The 24,787-nt window shown below is 37.1% G+C and overlaps 1 protein-coding gene across 4 annotated transcripts in view; it reads left to right on the plus strand.

Moving 5' to 3' along the window:
* Window positions 1-24,787, plus strand: part of prr16 (proline rich 16) — a 702,720-nt gene that overhangs the window by 548,912 nt on the left and 129,021 nt on the right. The window lies entirely within an intron of this gene.

Consider the following 24,787-nt stretch of genomic DNA (forward strand, 5'->3'; position numbering starts at 1 on the left):
TGATTCCAATAACTGGGACATAAAATAAAGGGCTCTCCTGTATCAAATAAAACAGGCTGCCTGTAACTCAGCTGCCCTACCGATGTATGAAATAGTCTGAAATCTTTCACCTTAGCTTTCCCATCTGAAATTTCACTACTGTATTTTCTAGCATATATACTAACGCTTGCACTTGCATTGTGCGAGGACAAAATCAATAATTTACAAAATCATAAACTTGTCAATTATATAACTTTACAGATATGTATTTCACAATATGTGTAAATATCCATAAATATTTGATTATTTATAACAAAGGAAAAGTACCGCTCTCCAATCTGCACATTACAACTCACATTACAGCTTTTACTTCAGACAATAATGATTGTTAATATTACAGAGTTTGAGTAGTATAAGTTAATTCTGATTTATATGGTGAAAAGAGTTAACATATATGGGGCAATATTGCCTTGCCATAACAAATAAACTGTCTGCTGCTAATGTCAGCCAGCTTTTCACAGTTGTTGTTCACCCTTACATTAATTTCTAATGTACTTCTTCAGTTGTGTGTTACTGCTCTCATGTGCATACACATATTGAACATCATAAGGGCTCTAGTGATGGTAACTTCCCGCCAGCTTCAGGGACTGGCATAGTGTGCTAATGTCTTTTGTCTTCCTCCCTCTGCAAACCAGGAGGTTGACATCTATAGCACTGCTGACATCACTTCTTTTGTCCACCCACCTGGACCCACCTTTTCCTGCTGAAAGGACTCATAAACTGAAGATCCACTATCTTAATTCAGTTCTGATTTGGATTCATGTCTGAAAAGACATTTTCAATCTTACTTTATCAAAAGTTACTCACTTTGATAATTTTCAGATTATATGCGGTCACAGTACTGTCCCAAACCGTTTCCCGTCTCCTCATATCTCTCTTAGAGTGGTGTAGCTGGCAGGATTATGAATTGTTGCAAAGATGACTGAAAATGAGGCACTCAAAGATTCAGGATGGGGAAATTACTATCATCAGAGCACTTAAGCTGTCCCCAATGTGCACGTGTGACACTGCCTGTTTAAGACGACCATCCATAATACTAAATTAGACATCACTTTTGGACAATTAACATATGTAAAAACACAAAATACGAGACTGTTATTGTTATAAGAATTCACACTAAAAGGAAAAGCTTTGCAAAACAGGCCTACTGTGTAGCAGAGAAACAAGCTACTCTTATAATTTTATTAAGCACTGTAGCTTTGTCTTCCACAAATGTTCATATGAAAATGCAGATCTATAATTGTGCATCATGGGTTTATTTTTAAAAGTCTTCACTAATCGTGCTTCTTTGAGTAAATATATGGGTACATTGAAAAATGATCTGGACTGAAATCTTCATAAAAATGGCTTCAGTAGAGAACTTTGAATATAGCTATTTTCATTTCAACATTAAATTTGTTCTTGTTCAATATTTTGTATAAAGTAATTTCTTTGTAAGTGTTACCTTCAATTTTCACCTTTCTGCATTTCTCTTAAATGGAATTTATAGGTAAGATATTTTTCTTCTTCCTGAAGTAACTCCAATTACAGTTCATTTTTTTCTGTGTATGGTAGGAATTGTAATTAATTAGAATGCTAAGTAACTAAAAAAATGTGTCTAATGAGACATCTGACGCTTTTTATTAGAACAACATCAAAAAAGCATAACTAAAAAATAGTACTACTATTTTTGCCTGATTTTGACATTAACAGATCTAATTGTTGTAAAGGGAGCAATGTTATTAGTGCACCTTATGACTAAACATCTGTCCTAATGATATGTCTCATTTCTAAGCAAAGCTTTGCCATGATAATGCATTCTGGAAAGGTAATCCAGCCAGATTGACCTGTGTAGGCTATGCTGATAAATGAATAACATCTCTGTTAATTGATCCAACATTGTGGCAATTTTAGGTTGTGCATCTTGAGTGTTATTTGGTTAATGTGACTGAAAAATTCCAAATGCATTATATTACATGAAAATTATAAAGGATACAGGAAGCAAAACGATGGTGTTTGTAAGGGTATAGTATGAAACTGTGTACTCTATTCTATGACTGTGCATTTATTTAATGTAGAACTTGAAGAGGACACATTTTGTCCCTCTTTTTATATTAGAACATGAGAATAATCTTCTTTTGCTTAAACTGTAAAGGCTCAGCTCTTTTATTCTTTCCTCATAATTCAACACCTGTAGCCCTGGAATCAGCCTAGTTGCTCTTTTCTGGACCTTTTCTAGCACTGCTATGTCCTTTTTGTAGCCTGGAGACCAAAACTGCACACAGTACTCAAGATGAGGCCTCACCAGTGCATTATAAAGGTTGAGCATAACCTCCTTGGACTTGTACTCCACAGATCGTGCTATATAACCTAACATTCTGTTTGCCTTCTTAATGGCTTCTGAACACTGTCAGGAAGTTGATAGCATTCAGTTCACTATAACTCCTAAATCCTTCTCATAAGGTGTACTCTCGATATTCAGACCTCCCATTGCGTATTCAAACCTAACCATAACTTCCTATGTCTAACTCTTTACATATCTAAGGTACATTTTCTTAATTTATTAGTATTGATACAAGTCTCTCTTTCTTTCTGTATGAATAAGCACATCCAGTCATTCAATGTAATTAGTAATATAAAAGTATATCTTTTAGCAGGGATTGTGGGTACTCCAGTTTTTCTGTATTTCGTGCTGTGTAATATCCTGAAGTGTGCTTGCTCAAAATCAAGCAAGAAAGCAAATACAATCTATACTAATAAAAGGCAAAGCCCTCACTCACTCACTCACTCACTCACTCACTCACTCACTCACTGACTCATCACTAATTCTCCAACTTCCCGTGTAGGTAGAAGGCTGAAATTTGGCAGGCTCATTCCTTACAGCTTACTTACAAAAGTTGGGCAGGTTTCATTTCGAAATTCTACGGCTAATGGTCATAACTGGAAGGTATTTTTCTCCATTAACTGTAATGGAGTTGAGCTGGAATGGCGTGGGGGGCGGAGTTTCGTGTGACAACATCACGCCGCCCACGTAATCACGTGAACTGACTGTCAATGCAGTGCGTAGAAAACCAGGAAGACCTCCAAAAAGCGCTTAAGAAAACATGCATTATATAATTGAGAAGGCAGCGAAAAACAATAAGAAGCGAGCGAGTGACATATACTACCATATTCATGAGTGTTGCTGCCTCGGAAAGAAAGAAAGGTGTAAACCTAAACTTTAAATTAAGTTCATAGACAGGCTACCGCTGGCGTTTCACATGCCCACAGGTAATGCGGGATACAAGTTTAATGAGAGGACACAGGATATAAACGAGAGTTTTGATCACTTTGTAACTAAGTTAAAATTGTAGGTGAAGGGGTGTGCTTATGCAAATTCCGAGAGACTGTGTTTGTGGGGGATTGACAGTTAAGGCGGGGGGGAGTCACGTCATCATCTCCCTCCCATTCATCTAATTTGGTCTGAGCTGAGCCCCGCGGCTAATGCCGTCTTTCGAAGCAACTTTGTCAGACTGCCACCAAATACTCACAGAAAAATTCACAAGTTAATACACACGCTATCTCTCGAGTTTCTCCACACTGAATCCTCCAGGCACTACTTACAAAAGGTCACATTGACAATCGTGTTACGTTATTTTTAAAATCTTTCCTTTTCTTAGCACAAGCACAGCTGAGAAGCTTTGATGCATGTGCTCCATAACGCGTTAAAAATAATGCATTTAATCACACTTTGCATTACAAGCAAAGGGGAGCTTTTGTCAATGCATGATTTCCTGGTACACCGATTACATTGATCAGCGCATCCCGATTCATTTTACCCTCGCACCACCTTAGTTTGAGAAAAGTCTGAAAAATATGAGGTTAACACAGAAAAACATCACCAATTCAAGCTTTATGAATAATCGATTCGCCATCAATAATTGTTTTGGTAAAGCCATCCTCCTTCCATTTTATAATTTTTCCGCCAATAGCCATGATTAAATGAACGGTAACAAAGTAAGAGCAAAGCGAAGGTGACTTATTTAGGCAGGAATATATATGATAGCAACACTCATGACAATGTCAATCATGTTACGTTATTATTAAAATGTTTCCTTTTCTTTTTCATTACTTCTTTAACACACTACTTCTCCGCTGCGAGGCGCGGGGATTTTGCTATATATATAATATATGAATGACCTCCAAAGAGCGCTGAGACTTTTGATATCATGAACGTGTCTGCAAAACTGTGGTCTCCTGCCCAGCAAAGTCGAGCAGCCAGCAGCGATAGCTGTGCCGGCCTTTGAGACGCTGACTGCGCTTCTGCCTTAAGTCAAAGTGAGCACTTTTCATTTTTTTCATCCTCCCCCTGCGCTATAGCCCAGACAAGTTCAAACACGGCACCCCTTTTCTACACCACGGCAAAATAATATTAAGGCGATTCATCTCTCTATACTATATAAAAGAAAAAGGCAACTTTCCTTTCTTTACACCTTTTATCCCAAACCAAAGCCTTTCTCTCTTAACAGTGCAGAGGACACAAAACTAATTTTCTTTAAATGCCGATAAGGCACATTACCAGAGGCACAAATTTGAACGTTCACATAGAAAATGTAATTTCTATACCACAGCCGTCGTGTAGCGCCTTTCAAAAGGGATCTACTACCGAGAGATGATCCATATATATTTTAGCTGCTGTTAGTTACTTACCTGTTGTGTTACACAGTCTTTAAAATGTAGTTTACCCGCAACCACTCCAGTAGGGCTCAATATACCTGTACTTCTTAAAACGTTAATGTTTTACTGTTTAATAACTTATAGACTATATTTTATTATTTTTCCCTTGCACTCAGTGACCAAAGCTATACACACACATATAGACACATACAAACATACACACAAGTATATATATGTGTATATATATGTATGTATATGTATATATATATATATACACACACACACACACACACACACACACATACATACATACATACACACATATATATAACTAGCAAAATACCCGCGCTTCGCAGCGGAGAAGTAGTGTGTTAAAGAAGCAATGAAAAGAAAAGGAAACATTTTGAAAATAACGTAACCTGATTGTCAATGTAATTGTTTTGTCACTGTTGTGAGTGATGAGCGTTGTTGTCATATATCATATATATATATATATATATTTACACACACACATAAACATATATATATATACACACAAATACATATATATATATGCATACATACACACACACATATATAAACATATATATACATATACATACATATCTACATATATACACACACAGCTATTTCGTATCAGTGCAATACGCTGCTTGTTAAACGGATAACTCCGCTCTTACGTGCAAGTCTGCGTGGATATTATGAACTATCGTATTTGTTCAAGTTCTATTTAAATTTTAAATAGAAGGAATTTTTATTTAGTCGACAGAAATATCTTTGGTAGGAATGGTAAAAACAGACAGGAATATTATTCGTGAATAAATCAACTCAAACCTTAAACAACTTATAATATTTTGCTCTCCATAAAATTTATCCTGTCTAAATTATACAAGTTAGAAATAAAGTAAACGTTAAAAGAACAAACATTCACATTTCTTTACTCTTATGTAATTTTATATAAAAAATAAACTTAGATTTTAAATATCCCAAAAGATTTTGCTCTCCATAAAAATATATCCTGTCAAAATGATACAAATTCAAATATGAACATGCTGCATAACAAAACCTAGAAATATAAATAAAATGTGTTCTTTTCAGCAATAACAAATCAAATCATTCAGTTTTCTTTGCTCATATGTCATTTTAGAGCTGGACGCCTGGCATCTTTTTTTGGCCACAAGTTTGTTTCTGTTTGGTGTGAGGTTCTGTGTTGTGGAGATTGTGCAGGTGCTCATCAGTGAGGCGACTCCTGTGTGCTGTTTTGTTAGTCTTTATCACTGAGAAGAGCTTCTCACACAGATATGTGCTACCAAACATGCATAAGGTTCGAGCCGCATGTAGACGGACTTTTTGTTCTTGAAGTCACCAAAGCGCCGTGCAAACTCAGTGCGCTCAGTTTATCAGCAAAGTGCGTATTTGGGAACACCGTAGTGACGACTTGGTTTAACATTACTTGGCAACAGGGAAAGTGAGGCAAGGTGCACTGGTGCATTTGTGTCTCCCATAAAAGCAGCTTCACTTGAAATCACTTTGTGATTGTGCACGGGTTAAAACGTCCGCTGAAGTGTCAGATTCTTATTTAATTATGCTGCTTTCTGTATCTTCTGCATTGCATTCAGGTTAACCTGATGTTTTGTCTCATAGTGCCGTCTTAGATTAAATTCTGTAATTACAGCCACATTAGCTCCACAAATGAGACACACGGGTTTAGTAAACATATACTCAGCCTCCCATCGGTTTTTAAAGGCTCTATTTTCAGAATCAACTTTTCTCTTCAGCATCGTGTGAGCTAGCTTCGCAATAACTTGATTAACTCGGTAAGTGTTCGGCAAGGCAGCTGAAGCGCTGCATTATGGGATCTGTAGTTTATTGTGTTACCAGCACTTCATATACCCGGGCTTTAATAACAATAATACAGTATATAAAATGATCTCGGGGCGGATATAATTACGCCGGGCGGATGTGGCCCACTGCCCTTGAGTTTGACACATATGGACTAAATAGAACTTGATATATTTTTTCAAATGTGATCGCGCAATTCAGATAGAGTTGACGCGCACTACAGCCTGCATGCCTCAATAAGTCATCCTTCCCTCGCTCTTACTTTTTTACTTTGATTATCATTATTTCTTTCAATCAGGTTCGTATTTGTAGGATGTGTTGTGTTCAAGTTACATTCCGTGTTTGTCAATCGTTGTAAAGATGACAGGTTTCATTCATCGATTCGTTTCTTACTGCATCAATAAACAGCTCGTCTTCTTCTTTATCCGAGACCTGACACACTGCATGCACGGTTTTTTTTTACACTGTCTTCCTTTAGCGGGACATTGACTTTTTCCAACGTGTGCTTTGTTTTGGATTTATGAATATGCTTGTATGTATCAAACGCTTCATATTTTTTGCTGCCTTTTCAATTGTGTAATTCGTTTTGTTCAGCTCTTTGGAACTGTTGCTTTTTATCTGTGCACTGCGCCAGTTCACGTGAGCCGCTCGGTGTACATGCAGCGAAGGTTCCCAGCTGTGCTGGTGCCATCTCGTGCTATGTCCATGGCTGTATTTAATGTTACCTTAGTCCTGGCACTTAAAACTTTCTCTCGCAGTTTCTCTGAGTTTGTACCAAACACCACCCTGACCATCTCATCTTCCTCTGCATAAGCACAGTCCTTAACCCGTGAATATTTAGTGGGAGTTTGCTATTGGATTGCCGCTGACGGACGGCCTTATATGGGCAGGCACTAAATTACAAACGCCAGCGGCAGCCTGTCTATGAACTTAATTTAAAGTGTAGGTTTACATCGTGCTTTGTTTCCGAAGTAGCAGAAGTCATGAATATGGTTGTATATGTCACTCGCTCGCTTCTTATTGTTTCGCTGCCTTCTCAATTATATAATGCATGTTTTCTTCAGCGCTTTTTTAGGTCTTCCTGGTTTTCTATGTACTGCGTGATTACGTGAGAGGCGTGATGATGTCACACGAAACTCCCCCACGGCGTTGAAGCTCATCTCCATTACAGTAAATGGAGAAAAACTGCTTCCAGTTATGACCATTACACGTAGAATTTCGATATAAAACCTGCCCAACTTTTGTAAGGAAGCTGTAAGGAATGAACCTGCCAAATTTCAGCCTTCCACCCACACGGGAAGTTGGAGAATTAGTGATGAGTGAGTGAGTGAGTGAGTGAGTGAGTGAGTGAGTGAGTGAGTGAGTGAGGGCTTTGCCTTTTATTAGTATAGATTTGTGTGTGTGTATGTATGTATGTGTGTGTATATATGATGTAGATAGGTATGTATATATATATATATATGTGTATATGTAGATATGTATATAGATATGTAGATATGAAGATATGTATGTGTATATATATGTATGTATGTATGTGTGTGTGTGTGTGTGTGTGTGTGTGTGTATATATGACAGCAGCAATCCAAGCTGTGAGAAAACAGTAAAAAGGAGGCGTGTCAGACGTCGTGGTACATTTTCTGATGCAGCTAGACGAAAAAAACTTTGTGACGCTGCCACCAAATACACAACACAATTACTTTGACAATCATGTTACATTATTTTTAAAATGTTTTCTTTTCTTTTTCATAACTTCTTTAACACATGACATCGCTGCGAATCGCGGGTATTTTGCTATATATATATATCACAGTGACACTCATAACAGTGACAAAACAATTACATTGACAATCATGTTACGTTATTTTCAAAATGTTTCCTTTTTCTTTCCTTCTTTAACACACTACTTCTCCGCTGCCAAGCGCGGGTATATATATATATATATATATAGATAGATAGAGATATATATATATATAGATAGATATGAGAACAACATATATATATATATATATATATATATATATATATATATATATAGATATAGATATATATAGATAGATAGATATAGATATAGATATATATAGATATATATATCTAGATATATATATATATAGATATATATATATAGATATAGATATATATATATATAGATATATATATAGATATATATATAGATAGATATGAGAACAACATATATATATATATATATATAGATAGATATGAGAACAACACTCATATCAATGACAAAACAATTACATTAACAATCATGTTACGTTATTTTTAAAATTTTTCCTTTTCTTTTTCGTACCTTCTTTAACACACTACTTCTCCGCTGCGAAGCGCGGGTATTCTGCTAGTGTATTTATATAGCACATTAAAAAATCAACATTGTGTTAACCAAGATACTCTACATATGAAGGATTAAAGGCAAATGACAACAAAGTCATAAACTGTAAAATCAATAGTACAGAGACTTTAAAACATGTAAGAAAATCCAAGTAAATAAACATGCATCTAGGCAGGCTCAAAAGGTAATGAAAAAAGGTATGTTCTGAGTCTACAACCCCAAATCAGAAAAAGTTGGGATAGTATGGAATGCAAAAAAAAAAACCAATCTGTGATTCTTACATTTATTTTGACTTTTATTTCATTACAAACAGTATGAAGATATTTCATGTTTTGTCTGGTCGTCATCATTTATTTTTTTAACGTACATCCAGTCCTGCATTTCAGGACTGCAACACATTCCAAAAAAAGTTGGTACAGTGGCTAATTAGGGCCAGTAATAAGATAAAATAATTAAATAATGGTGTGATTTCATACAGGTGATGTCAACAGGTGAATATAATTATGATTTGGTACAAAAACAGTATCCATGAAAGGCTGAGTCTTTTTTCCAAAGATGGGAAGAGCCAAGAGTCAACAAGTGCAAGAGGAAAATTATGGGAAATGTTTAAAAACAATTTTCCTCAAAGAAAGATTGGAAGTGATTTGTATATTTCTCCCTGTACAGTGCATAATATCATTAAATGATTCAAGGAATGTGGAGCTATTTCAGCATGTAAAGGGCAAGGGAGTATGCCTAAGATTGATAGATAGATAGATAGATAGATAGATAGATAGATAGATAGATAGATAGATAGATAGATAGATAGATAGATAGATAGATAGATAGATAGATAGATACTTTATTAATCCCAAGGGGAAATTCACATAATCCAGCAGCAGTATACTGATACAAAAAACAATATTAAATTAAATAGTAATAAAAATGCATGTAAAAGCAGACAATAACTTTAAATAATTTTAGCATTTACTCCCCCGGATGGAATTGAAGAGTCGCATAGTGTGGGGGAGGAACGATCTCCTCAGTCTGTCAGTGGAGCAAGACAGTGACAAAAGTCTGTCAGTGGAGCAAGACAGTGACAAAAGTCTGTCACTGAAGCTACTCCTCTGCCTGGAAATGACACTGTTCAGTGGATGCATTGGATTATTCATGATTGACAGGAGTTTGCTTAATGCCCGTCGCTCTGCCACAGATGGTAAACTATCCAATTTTACTCCTACAATAGAGCCTGCCTTCTTAACACGTTTGTCCAGGCGTGAGGCGTCTTTCATCTTTATGCTGCCTCCCTAGCACACCACCGCGTAGAAGAGGGCACTCGCCACAACCGTCTGGTAGAACATCTACAGCATCTTATTGCAGATGTTGAAGGACGCCAACCTTCTAAGAAAATATAGTCGGCTCTGACCTTTCTTACATAGAGCATCAGTATTGGCAGTCCAGTCCAATTTGTCATCCAGCTGCACTCCCAGATATTTATAGGTCTGCACCCTCTGCACACAGTCACCTCTCATGATCACAGGGTCCATGAGGTGCCTGGGCCTCCTAAAATCCACCACCAGCTCCTTGGTCTTGCTGGTGTTAAGGTGTAAGTGGTTTGAGTCACACCATTTAACAAAGTCTTTGATTAGCTTCCTGTACTCCTCCTCCTGCCCACTCCTGATGCAGCCCACAATAGCAGTGTCATCAGCAAACTTTTGCATGTGGCAGGACTCCGAGTCATATTGGAAGTCTGATGTATATACTGTAAATTGAACAGGACCGGAAAAAGTACAGTCCCCTGCGGCGCCCCCGTGTTACTGACCACAATGTCAGACCTGCAGTTCCCAAGATACACATATTGAGGTCTGTCTGCAAGATAAGCTTACAAGCTGAGCACCCGTGATCTCTGATCCCTCAGACGGCACTGCATCAAGAGCTGTCACTTATCAATAGCTGATATAACCACATGGGCAAGGGATTACTTTGTCAAACTTTTGTCAAGTACTGCAATACAGAGTTACATTCTCAAATGTCACTTAAAACTTTACTCCGCAATGAAGAAGCCTTATGTTAACCATGTCCAGAAGTGGCTTCAACTTCTGTGGGCTCAGAAGCATCTGCAATGAACCAACACATAGTGGAAATGTGTATTGTGGTCAGACATATCAGTATTCCAGACCTTTTTGGGAAGAAATGGACGCTGTGTGCTCTTGGCTAAAGATGAACCTGGTACTACATATACTGTAGATGAACTGGGGTCTGTGGTCCTCAAACCTCTTTTGTATGCTTAGAGACAAGGATTGGAACAGCTGGGAAAACCTATTCATTACAACACAGCAAAAAATGGCAATGGCTCTGAAGTACTCAGGACTCAGTAGAATTCAAAGGTATCATCCTCAAAATCATATTCAGGGTTCTCTGGCTGGTTGGTGTCTGTTACAATAGGTGTTTTTTGCATTTTTTTCCATAATTCTTTTACTCAAACTACAGTTTTACTTACCCAGAATTATGTTTTCTAGTGCATAGAATCTGTTTCTACTATTATTTACAGTCATATGAAAAAGTATGGGAATCCCTCTAAGCCTGCATAATAATTTACTCTACTTTCAACAAAAAAGATAACAGTGGTATGTCTTTCATTTCCTACGAACATCTGAGTACTGGGGTGTTTTCCAAACAACGATTTTTTGAGAAGTAGTATTAGTTGTATGAAATCAAATCAAATGTGAAAAACTGGCTGTTCAAAAATTTGGGTACCCTTGTAATTTTGCTGATTTGAATGCATGTAACTGCTCAATACTGATTACTTGCAACACCACTCATCATGGCGCCAATTGGTGTAGCTGGCCGTCTGATTGTCTTGCTAATCTGTTTTACATTTGTTTTTTTGTATTCGTTTATCTCAACAACAACTGCCCTACGATCGTGATTCTTCAGTTAACATATTTTCTTGCTTGCTTTCCTCTCAAATTTCATCTCCTGTTGGGATATTATGTGAACCTCCACCTTTGTTTTATTCAACTCCTGACTTCTTCACTTGGATGCTGGTGTTTACCTGTATCAGTGAGCTGAATGCCTCTCGGAGACGCAAACACACAAGCCGCTGTCGTGGAAAAAGAGCCAGCATTGCTGTTAAACAATGCCGACTCAAGTCCCAGAGCTTGGATTCCCGATGCCTGCGAGTTGTCTATGACCCATCTTCTCCTGCACAGGACTCCATCCCTGGTCCATGGGTGCTGGATACCGGATTTAATTTCTCCATTTGAAGACAGCATCACTCTTCCTCTGTGTGCAATCGGGCAGTAAACGCTGCTAATCTTCGTACGCTCACCCGTGCTCATCCCGCAGAAAGCTCTTCTACTTCTGTCAAGGCTGCTCTTTTGAACGTGAGATCAGTGCCTAATAAAACTTTTATTCTGCAAGATTTTATTACCTCAAATAATCTGGATTTCTTCTTCATCACTGAGACATGGATTATAAATGGTGACTCCTCATGTTTTACTGATTTGGTACCATCAGGTTATTCATTTTTAAACTCTCCTTGTCTGACTCACCATGGAGGGGGCATTGCCACTGTTTTTAAAAGTATGTTCTTGGAGTTGGAGCCTTACAAAAGGTCTGTTTAGTAGCTTCAAACTGCAACTGTTTGAAGTGTGCAGCTCCCCTCCTTTGTTGTTTGCCGTAGTTTATAGACCTCCTGTAATTAATAATATCTTCATTTCTGAATTCTCTGATCTCCTGGCTGATATCACCCTCTCCCATGACAAAGTATTTATTGTTGGTGATTTTAACATTCATGTTTGTTGTCAATCAAAACCTTTGGTTAATGACTTTTAATCACTATTTGATTTTATCCACCAAATTAATACGCCAACTTACTCTCTCGGTCACATCCTTGATCTTGTTCTTACTCGTGATATTTCAGTTAATAATATTGATTTATGCGATGTTTCTTTCACTGATCACTTTTCTATAATGATGGATATGAATATTACTGTTGATGTTCCGACTAATAACTGTCCCCCGCGCTGCTCGTGCTTTTTAAATTCTTTTATTATATCCAATTTTAAAGGCATTTTCTCTAGTCTTGATGTACATGCCCAAAATAATGGTATCAATGATTCTGTCTTAGAATTTAATTCTTCCTGTAAAACAGTTTTAGACTCAATTGCTCCGCCCAAGATACGCAGTAATAAGGGAAGACCTCGGGCCTCATGTATGAATGGTGCATACGCACATAAATGTTGTGTAAGAACTTTTCCACGTTCAAATCACGATGTATAAAACCTACACTTGGCGTAAAGCCACGCACTTTTCCACGGTACCTCATACCCTGTCGTACGCAAACTCTCCGCTCATTTTTGCAGACTGGCGTCACCCAGCGTCAAAGCAGTGCTACTGTTCCTGTGTGGTTACTCTTTATTTCTTAGATCCACATTCCTGCCGAGGCTTTATAAATACACCGAAACTAACTGCATATTGTTTATTAGTGTAATGTATCTGATTGTAATTAACTTGTAAAAATATAATGGTCCAGGGAATAGCCATAGTATTCCAAATACCATAACTGCTTTAGCGTTGTTACTCTCACTGCACCTTTTTCTTCTTCTTTCAGCTGCTCCCGTTAGGAGTTGCCATAGCAGATCATCTTTTTCCATAATTCTCTCACTGCATCACTTGGAGTATCTATATCACTGCATCTGAGTGGGGAATCACAGCAGCAGCTGATTGGAAAGAGAATTATTGGTATACAGTATCCAGCATAATCTGCCTCAGCCACAGCAAAACATTTCAAAGCCTTTTCTGTACGGACCTCACAGTTCAGAAACAGTTTCATCCCAAGAACTATAAACGCACTCAATCAATTGCTCCTTGTAGAACTGTTTGTACTCATAAGTACAATCACCTCACTGTAGACTTGCACTACAGTTATAATATTGCACAACCTGCGCCACTTTATAAAGCACGTAATTACATATGATGACGATATCATTTTTAAGATGCAATGCAGCAAAATATTTGATTATATTATATAGATAAAACTTTAACTTCATTTAACTAATCTGTTTTGTTAATAATCAAACATGTGAGGACACAGTTCCGCAGCGCTAGCTAGTTCACAGATTGATCCTACCTTGTGCTGTATTCTTACTGGGGCTGACGCGACACTGGAAGGATAGATGGATAGAATAATTATACATGTACTACAAAGATATTTCAATGTTCCTTAAAAGTTTTCAAAAATCGTCATTGTAAGCTTACAGATGGCTTAATGTCTATTGCAGAACTGATTGTGTGGTGATTGGGTATTTGGAGAAAGAAAAGTAAGCACAGGAATTGGAGGTTAGTATGTTTGAAAGACACAGTACTGATACAATAATTTCATTGAAGGTTGCGCACAATCACGCACCTTGTTCCTGTTTAATAACATGCTTTAACTCCTATCATCATGAAAAAGATATAACGTATACATCTCAGTATTTTCATTATTCAGAGAGCTGTAATATCACGAATGTATTGAATTCTGTGTCCTGTCGGAGAAAGAGAAAGCGGAAGCACGTAGTGAGATTAAATACAAAACAGAGCATTTAACGTGCTACTTTAATTACAATGTGATTTGAGAAACTGGTTAATTAAACGATTTTAAGATAAAGTTTATGATGTTCTACTTTAATGACAAAATAAACTACGTAATTAAAGTGTAAATTTCGAGATTGAAGTTGACATTACGTGCTTTTTTCCTACTGTGTGCCTTTTTTTTCTCTGTATCCTAAAAAGCTTTCATATGAAACTCAGACGGTGGGCTACAACTCGCCTTTTTACAGCGACTTTGATATGTGACAACTTCTTTTATATTTTGGGCACTGTGCGAATTTCACTGTAAAGAGAAGCCGCTATTCCATCCCCCACCAATTTAGAACGTGCACGAACTTCTCTCAGCTCAGGCCTTGATTGAGTATCTGGGAGTGAAGTGGAGTTTTAGAGTGGAAATAATAGATCGTTGTTTGGAACACCGCATTTCATGTCTGTTCCGTTTCTACAGTAATCTGTGTCAACACATTGTTAAAACAGAAACTTTTTATATTCTAGTAGTAGATGACAAAATGTAGGCATAAACTATATAATGTATGAAGAATTTCTTAACTTGCTACTTTTGATTTCAGTCTGTAATGTAAAGGTTAGCTTTTTTTTATTCACTTTTCACTCTCAGTCGTTCAAAATCAATCCATACAACCCCATCTGTCGATCGGCTTAAAGAGCAGTAACTTCGGCGCTATATGCTTTTGTTGTTTATACCACTGTTTAAATCAACAAATAGTACGTTTTTCTTTGCCTCCAGTTGGTATTCTTTGAAATTCTTATATTTTCCCCCGTGCTTTTCCCATTGTCTTTTCACAGAACGCTGAGCTTAAGGGCTTTTCATTTTGATTTACATATTCAAAGAGGCATAACTCTGGGAGGAATTGGGGCGGGACAGAAGGTGCGTGAACGTGCATTAGTTTTCAAGCTGACCGGGATTTATGGAGCGGAAGAACGCAGAAGTTGGAGTACACACAGATTCCTGCATCTGGATTTTTCTTACGTCATGTTATAGTGCGAATTGTACGCACGGTGTTATACATGAGGCCCCTGCTCCCTGGCTAAATGAAACTACGTGATAGCTGCGCCGTGCCTGTTGAACTGCTGAATGGCGTTGGAAAAAAGATGGACTGACAGTCTCTAAGCAGATTTTTAGAACTTCTCTTTTCAATTTCCAGGCTGCAGTTAAGAAAACAAGAAAACTAAACACGATTTCTTTGCCGATTTACTATCCCGTCATTCTAATAATCCTAGGGTCTTATTTAATTTAATTAATGTGGCCATTCACCCTCAATCTGTGATGGGATTAAATAGCACTGTTCGTTCATGTGAGCAGTTTCTATCATTCTTTGTCAGCAAAAGTGATACTATCCGCTGTGGTATTGTTCCAACTGGCTATGAACTTCCTACTGTTAATCATGACATTGTCTTAGAATCCTTTGATATAGTCTCACTTTCACAGTTAAAAAGAACTATTGACACCCTTAAACCAGCTCACAGCCCCCTTGACATAGTACCACCATGACTCTTAGTGGAAGCCTTTGATGTATTGGGCCCATCCTTACTATCCATTATCAATTATTCTATAAGTGCAGGGGTTATGCCATCATTTTTTAAACATACTGCAGTCAGTCCCCGTCTAAAAACGGCAGAATTAGATCCTGGAGTTTTAGCCAATTTTCGTCCAGTTTCCCAACTGCCATTTCTGGCTAAAATTCTAGAAAGAATTATTTATAATCAATTGGTCGATCACCTTAACTCCAATAATTTATTTGAGATCTACCAATCTGGCTTTAGGCGTTATCACAGTGTTGAAACGGCCCTCCTGAAAGTTATCAACGACATCTCTATTATTACTGACTCAAGTGATGCGGCAGTCCTTCTCCTCCTTGACCTGTCCGCTGCCTTTGACACTATTGACCATGAGATATTGCTGATGCGGCTTGAACATCTTGTTGGGCTTAAAGCGGCTACTCTTAACTGGTTCAGTTCTTATTTAACTGGTAGACACTTTTCAGTTGCTTTAAATTCCTCGTTTTCGTCTACTGCTCCTCTTTAATATGGTGTTCCTCAGAGATCCATTTTGGGTCCTATTTTATTCTCAATATACCTTCATCCTATTGGAGCTATTTTTAGGAAATTTAACATTTCTTTTCACTGTTATGCTGATGATACTCAGGTTTATATTCCTGTCTGCAACTCTGCAATAAATCAACTCTACAACTGCCTTTCTGAACTAAGATCCTGGATGGCTAAAAATTTTCTTGACCTGAATCAAAATAAAACAGAGGTGCTTTTAGTGGGTCCATCAGCTAAAGCCCAAATTGGTCTTGGACTTCACGGCTCTTTCTCTGTCTTTTGCAAACCTCAAGTCCGCAATCTTGGTGTTATCTTTGACAGTAACCTCTCTTTTGAGAAACAAGTAAATTCTGAGTTGCTTTTTCCAGCTTCGACTATTAGGTAAGATCAAGCCTTTTTTTTCTTCTAGGGATCTTGAGAAAGCTACTCATGCTTTTATTTTTTATCGCCTCGATTACTGCAACTCGCTGTATTCTGGGATTAACAAATCCCTGATACACAGGTTACAGTTGGTCCAGAATGCTGCCGTTCGCTTTCTGGTTGGGGCAAGAAAGTATGCCTCTGTTTCTCCTATTTTAGCTTCTTTACACTGGCTTCCTATCAGTTTTTGAATTGATTTTAAAATCTTATTGCTTGTTTTTAAATCGTTACATGGGCTTGCTCCTGCCTATTTATCTGAATTGTGTGCTTTACACCAGCCATCCAGAGTGCTTAGATCTTCTGGTCTGTTGTCTCTTGTTGTCCCTCATACCAAGTGTAAAACTAAGGGGGACAGGGCTTTTGCAGCTGCTGCTCCTCGCCTGTGGAACTCTTTACCTCGTTACATAAAGGAGTCATCTACAATTGGACTGTTCAAAACAAGATTAAAGACTCATTTCAATTCACTTACATTCCGTGACCTTCAGTAATACTGATGGTTTCCTCATTGTGATTATATAACATTACTTCTATTTATTATGTATTTTATTTATGTTCTTATATTTTATGTCTGTTTATGTTATTTATGTTATTTATGTTATTTGTTTGTTTTCTTTTATTCTATTATTGTAAAGCACTTTGGCCACAGCATTCCTATGTTGTTTTAAATGTGCTATATAAATAAATTGACATTGACATTGACATTGAACTTCATAGACAGGTGTGTCCAATCATGAGAAAAGGTATTTAAGGTGGTCAATTGCAAGTTGTGCTTCCCTTTGACACTCCTCTGAAAAGTGACAGCATGGAATCCTCAAAGCAACTCTTAAAAGACCTGAAAACAAAGATTGTTCAGTATCATGGTTTAGGGGAAGGCTACAAAAAGCTATCTCAGAGGTGTAAACTGTCAGTTTCAACTGTAAGAAATGTAATCAGGAAATGGAAGGCCACAGGCACAGTGGCAGGCCAAGAAAAATACAGGAGCGGCATATGTACAGGATTGTGAGAATGGTTACAGACAACCCACAGATCACCTCCAAAGACCTGCAAGAACATCTTGCTGCAGATGGTGTATCTGTACATCGTTCTACAATTCAGCGCAATTTACACAAAGAACATCTATATGGCAGGGTGATGAGAAAGAAGACCTTTCTGCATTCACACCACAAACAGTGTCGCTTATTGTATGCAAATGCTTATTTACACAAGCCAGATTCTTTTTGGAACAAAGTGCTTTGGACTGATGAGACAAAAATTGAGTTATTTGGTCATAACAAAAAGCGCTTTGCACGATGGAAGAAGAACACCACATTCCAAGAAAAACACCTTCTACCTCCTGTCAAATTTGGTGGAAGTTCCATCATACTGTGGGGCTGTGTGGCTAGTTCAGGGACTGGGGCCCTTGTTAAAGTCGAGGTTTGCATGAATACAACCTAATATCAACAAATTCTTCAGGATAACGTTCAAGCATCAGTCATAAAGTTGAAGTTACGCAGGGGTTGTAATTTTCCAACAAGACAATGACTCAAAACACAGTTCAAAATCTATAAAGGCATTCATGCAGATGGAGAAGTACAATGTTCTGGAATGGCCGTCACAGTCTCCTGACTTGAGTATTATCGAAAATCTATGGGATATTTGAAGCAGGCTGTCCATACTCGGCAGCCATCAAATTTAACTGAACTAGAGAGATTTTGTATGGAAGAATGGTCAAAAATACCTCCATCTAGAATCCAGACACTCATCAAAGGCTATAGGAGGCATCTAGAGGCTGTTATATTTGCAAAAGGAGGCTCAACTAAGTAATGATGTAATATCTCTGTTGGGGTGCCCAAATTTATGCACCTGTCTAATTTTGTTATGATGCATATTGCATATTTTCTGTTAATCCAATAAACTTATTGTCACTGCTGAAATACTACTGTTTCCATAAGGCATGTCATATATTAAAAGCAAGTTGCTACTTTGAAAGCTCAGCCAATGATAAACAAAAATCCAAAGAATTAAGAGGGGTTCACAAACTTTTTCATATGACTGTATTAGTTTAATTTTCATTCAGTGGTTAGAACTGCTGTTAAACAGCACCAGACTCCTGGGTATAAATCCTGAACATAGCCTCATTTAACTTCATTAGTGTTATGTGTACCACAGGAAAAACAAGCCAATGTTGAAAAAATGTTAATACATGTAACAGAAATATGTAAATACCAAAACATAAACATAAATATAGTAGGAAAGGTAAGTCTCGTGTCCACTGCTGCACTGATGCAGATTTAGTAAAGGCTTTGTGTGATGTGTTTTGAAACAGTCACCAAAGCACAGCCCAACCTCACAGAACAGGAGAATCACGTTTCTTTGCACACTTTCCTTACAATATTTTTTTCTGTTGCTTGAATATGATTCACTTGATTGATAGGCTCCTTGTGTTTTTGTAAGTTACCACAACACAAGACTTTGTGACTTCCACATTCCCCTGACACGAACATTAACAGTTGTTGCATTGTAAACAGTGCTTAACAGGCTATCATTTTTCTTGTTCTTCCACTTAATCACAATCATTTTGTCCTTTTTCCACACATCTACTTGCACCACAGTGAATCTTCAGACAATCAGATTCACCAAGCATGTCACAGCTATTTAGTCATACTGTGCCGTATGCATTAGTTTCACTATCCAAGTCATTGTCAGGTGACGAATTCACATTGTCATCATTATCACTTGATTCAATTATTGTTTCAGTTTCAGTTTATTCTAAAACTGAATTTACAGCTTCTCGTTTACACCCAATTATGTTTTGGTTGAAGGCCCCGCCCACTCATGAGTAGTGAGTGAAAATACCTACAATTTCGTGGCATCATAATGTTATTTTATCCACTTGATGGCAGCTGAACACTGTCCCAGGTGTTATTCAGGTTAACGCTGTACAATGGATCATAACATCTATATCCTGAGAGACATTTGGGATTAACTGTTTTTAAACAGAATTCCCAGCTCATGAGGGGCTTGAGGGTAACCCCATCGGGCTTAAGATAATATTTACATATTTTTGTCATGACTGCTTGAGTTTTCTCCTGACATTATGGTTTCATCTTACATCAGACTTGGTCTATTATGAGTAGAGCTGGTGTTCTATTATGGTTTGTTTCTGGCTTTGTACAACTCTGTTTCAGAATGGGTAGATTTGGAATCTGAGTAAGTGAAGAATTTCCTCACTCCTATTGCCTACTTTAACAGCAGTAGACTCAAGCTTATTTGCAATCATTTAATTAATGTGTTAATAGACATTTGCACCAAAATAAAAAGCCAAAATTTTTAAAGAAAAAAAACTGCATTTTTCTAACAAAGGCAAAGTATACAGAAATCAAACCATATAAAATGCGTATAATTATTATAAATGGCCCATGTCTGTCTATTACCAAAAGCCCATTTTGCAGCACAGATTTGTTATTACGGATCACTAATTTATCTCTCAGGAGCCAAGAATTCAAATTTTTAAGAGAGAGCAGATGGCCTAGAGAAGAGTCAAATGTGGCTGTGCATATAAGTGTGAACATCATTCAAGAGAAATAAAAAGTCAGAAGTTTTAAAGATACTTTCAAAAAAAGAAAAATAATTATTCAATGAAAAAAAATTAATTGCTTAGATATTTATGAGAAACAATTGACAAGTCAGTATACTAAAAACATAAAAAAAATACAGATATTTAAATCTACAACATAATTTTAAAATGTAAGCTTATACATTTAATTTTGGTGTAAAGTTTGTAACTTATTATAATATCGTATTACATCATAGGTATAAGAGCCTTAATTGGTGTTGACAACTGTTGCATCATATATATGAGATTCTTGTGACATGATCATAAAATGCACATTTGGTTTTTAAGAGTTTCTTTTTTTATCTCTGATACATGTGACAGCTAAGTTATCACAACCTTTGTATTCTCTGAAAAATCTTTAGAGTTATTGAGTCGTTATACTATTTTCATTGTGAAAACCTCAAACAAGCACAAAATCTCTTCCTACCACTGCAAGCCTTTATTTGCAAGTGATGAAAGATTTGAAAACATATTAGCAATTAAGTTTCTTCCACAATCCCAGGACATTTTGTGTTTCATATGCATAGAAATGTTTTGTTTCGGTAATAATGTTATCATTTGAACTTTTATTCCTCTGGCAATGTTTAGAATTTGGAAATATTAACATAATGTACAGTTATTTTTAAAGTAAATTCATAATGCACACGTATAACTATGCAAATCTTATAACCGAGGCTGTCTATATATTATTTCATGTATTATAAAAAACAAAAAATCTTTGTGATAAAATATTATATTTTTATGCAAGTACAGACAGCCCAGGTTGGTGGTAGCCTTTGCATTACTTAAAAAATAATCACAATTATAATAAATTAGAAATAAATTGAATCTGATAAAAGTACAGTGGAACCTCGAAGTAATTTCCCTCATAGGATTGTATGTAAATGTAATTAATCCGTTCCAGACCGTACAAACTGTATGTAAATATATATTTTTTTAAAGATTTTTAAGCACAAAAATAGTTAACTATACCGTAGAATCCACAGCGTAATAGTAAACTAAATGTAAAAACATTGAATAACACTAAGACAAACACCCAGGCTCCCTGCTGAGCTGCACACGAGCCTACCTGCGCTCGGTCTCAGCTGCACGTGAGCCTGCCTGCACGCGAGCCTGCCTGCACTCGCTCGCTCTCTCTCTCTCTCGCTCTCTCTCTCTCTCTCTCTCTCTCTCTCTCTCTCTCTCCTGCACCGGATTTCTCCTCCTGCTTCCTGCCTTCTCCTGTAAACTCACGTTCTTTCCCGTTCTCTTCTTTTTCCCTTTAGCCGACTCGCGCTTCTATTTATGAAGAGGATGTGGTAGTCGTGGCAATCAGCAGCTCCTGGGAACAATTACGGATGCAGACCGCTTCTCATCTGTGCACTTAGGTGAGAAACGCTCACATCATGAACTCCACAGGAACCACTTCGGCCAAACACCACCACACACCCCTCGCTAAGCCGCGAGTGCGGTGATTATTTATTAAAACTGGCCTTTTTGACGGGAGCTGTGGACCCGCTATACCACAAGAGGAAGCTGGGTTGAGAGGAGGTTACAGTTTTAAGGGAGAGTCCCTCTGCGTGATGCACCGAGAACAATGTACAGTACAGGGAGAGACTGAACACATGGAGAAATGATCGTCGCATATGAACCAGAAGGGAAACGAAATAGAGCACAAAGAGTTCACAGCGAATGCACAGAGAGAGACTGAACACATGCGGAAATCACCGGCGCATACGAACCGGAAGGGAAACTGGCTTGTTTGTCACCCGAGTGTGTGGTCGTGAACAGATGCTTTTGATTTATAAGTTAACATTTTACTTAAAAAATATAAAATGAAAATGACATGGACAAAATGTTTGTTACCCTTTGAAGTTAAAGGACATAATTGAATTGTAGTGATATTTCAAGTAGAATAATTACTTAGTATTGCAGGTGTCTTCAATCTTATAATCAGTAACTCAGCCTATTTTAACTGAGGAACATACTCACTTGGCGGTGTTGTGTCATTATGCATCACACTGATCATGGACATGAGAAGGAAAGGCATAGGAAAGGAAGTAGGTAATATAAGCATAGTAAAGATAAGGGCTACAAGACCATCTCTGAAAAGCTTCATGTTCCTTTGATCATAGTATATATTATCAAAAAGTTACAGTTCTAATGCGACTGTAGTCAGCCTTCCTGGACATGGCCACAGGAAGAAAATTGACACCTGATTAAACAGATGGATAGCCTGAATGAGAAAAAAACAAGGAAAATATTAAGACAGATTCGAGTTGACCTTCAGGATCAACGTACAACAGTATGAAATGGCACAATCTGTTGCTGTGTGACTGAAGACCTACTTCTGGAAGACAGAAATAGAAAATCGCAACTGGAGTTTCCTACAATGCAAATTGAAAAGCCACAGTCCTTCTGGGAAAGCATCATTTGGACAGATAAAACTAATTGGTAGGTCATACAACCTTTATGTTCACAGAAGACAAAAATGATACCTTTAAAGAAAAAACACTGTCTCTGCTGTTAAACAACGAAGGACACTCATTAATATTTTGGGGTTGCAGTGCTGCCTCTGCTTGTAGGGTACAATAAAATCAACAGATTATCAAAGCATACAAGACATGCTGCCCGGTGTCAGAAGGCTCTGTCTGAGCCACAGGTCATGGGTCCTCTAGCATGATAAAGACCTAAAGCATGTATCTACAAGCACCCAATGTTCTGAAGTGGCTTGCTATGAGTCCTGATCTGAATCCAATTGAACATCTGTGGAAAGAACTGAAGCTCAGTCTTGGTAAGAGGAGCCCATCAAACCTTAGAGAACTAGAGCAGTTTGTTCAAGAAGAGTTGGCCAGATTGGCAGCTGAAAGATATAGACATGTCCTTCAGAGCTACAGGTAGTGCTTGATTGCAAAAACAAAAACAGTGTATCTCTAATGAATATAGAATAAAGAATGGTGGATGACATTTACTTTTGTTAGTTTCAACTTTTTTCCTTTAAAATTATTTCTTTTTTTAAATAGTTGATGGGTACCAATTCTTTTGGCCACAGCTATTGTGTTATTAATTTCTTTTCATTTCTGACACTATGAGGTGTTCTTTTGTATGCAATAAGATAAATATCAACACAATTCACAAACAATTTATCACTGATAAGTTAATTAATACTGTAAAAAGATCAGATTACCGATATTATATATTCCATTCAGAATCTTTCTTCACTGTTGCTGTTATTGTGGGTGTACTCACATATTAGCGAAGGTACAGTATGTCTGATCTCATCTACAAGACACCCCAGTCTCAATTTACTTTGAGAATTCCATCTCCTCTGAAACCTTTTTCCTGAAATTGTTCCTTCAAGGACTAATAGCAATCTGATTATTTCACAAATTTTGCTGATACAACTTGATTAATTTAAAAACAAAAGAGAAAATAAGTACATGACATTTTGCTACAAACATACATACTGTCTGTTATTGTCTTTTATTGTGGAACAGGTCACCTTACCCACATATTTTTAAAATGTTTCTCATTTCCTTTAAATACAGTATTTGTTCATGATCAGCTATAGCTTTTATATGTTTATAGTTACAGCAAGGCATTTACGGCTGTGGCAAAACTGTAGATGATTTATTTGAAAAAATAGAATTTATAAGTTCTTTCAAAAATAGCCTCTGTAGGATTTCCTGCATTACAAATGTTAAGTGGCTCATAGCGGAAAGGTTCTTACAGTGTATTATATTTCATCTATACTAAGCATTTTTGGGCTAAAAGGCTTTTTCTTTCTGTCAAGAATTTACGATGACGATGCATGAACTGTTTAGTGCAGCTCATGCAGACACTCTATTTATTTCGTCTTATTTTCAAACAGCACTCTTCACTGAGTATAATTTCAACGCCTTAACCCAGTTTAACAAATATAATACAGTAACAGAAAAATATATAACTAAACAAATTTTAAATATCTATCGTTTCATGCCTAGTTACTTAAACAATAACTCTGCGATCCATAACTTTTGGAAATATTGAACCAAAGTCATTCTAACTGAAGAACCATATTGAATTCAGCAGAAACACAAATTTTTAGTCTGAGTCTTGTTCTATTTTTAACCCTTGATTGCTTCCGATCCACAGTTTGCAACCCAAAAGGCCCAATAAATAGACATTAAGCATATTGTTTCAGTTCTTGAGCATCTACAGTATATCTGTGACTCCCTGAAATATCATATCCACACAGGCCATCACATCATGATGACACTACAAATACTGTATTTCCGCAGAGAAGTGAGGAGGTT

Source organism: Polypterus senegalus, chromosome 7 (genome assembly GCF_016835505.1).
Source record: "Polypterus senegalus isolate Bchr_013 chromosome 7, ASM1683550v1, whole genome shotgun sequence".
NCBI lineage: Eukaryota > Metazoa > Chordata > Cladistia > Polypteriformes > Polypteridae > Polypterus > Polypterus senegalus.